Below are 374 nucleotides of genomic sequence, written 5' to 3' on the forward strand. Positions count from 1 at the left end.
CAGGCGAGGCCCTAGCTCAGTTTCATTGCACCGCTTTTTTCTGACCCGTTTCCCCGCCTCCTCTCCCAGACCGCAAGGTCAGCTGCGTCCCGCTGTAATGAGCGCATGGCCCCGCTCAGACCCTACCATCGACGTCCTCAGAATTATTCCCGCCCGACCCAAGGGGTCACGCAACAGGACAAGGGACAGAGGAGGGGCTCTTCGAGGCCTAGCCCCGCGAGGCACTCTCGGCGCAGCGGCCCTGCCCACTTCCCAAGGGAGCGCGCGGGCGCGAGGACAGCAGCTCTGTGCGCTCCTGAAGGCCGGCTCCTCGCCCCGCTCAGCCAGCACCAGGTGCGCCCCCGGCGCGGACTCCCACCCTTTTATCCGCTACC

This window comes from Fukomys damarensis, unplaced genomic scaffold (assembly GCF_012274545.1).
Source record: "Fukomys damarensis isolate Sample0158 unplaced genomic scaffold, DMR_v1.0_HiC HiC_scaffold_2, whole genome shotgun sequence".
In the NCBI taxonomy this organism is placed as follows: Eukaryota; Metazoa; Chordata; class Mammalia; order Rodentia; family Bathyergidae; genus Fukomys; species Fukomys damarensis.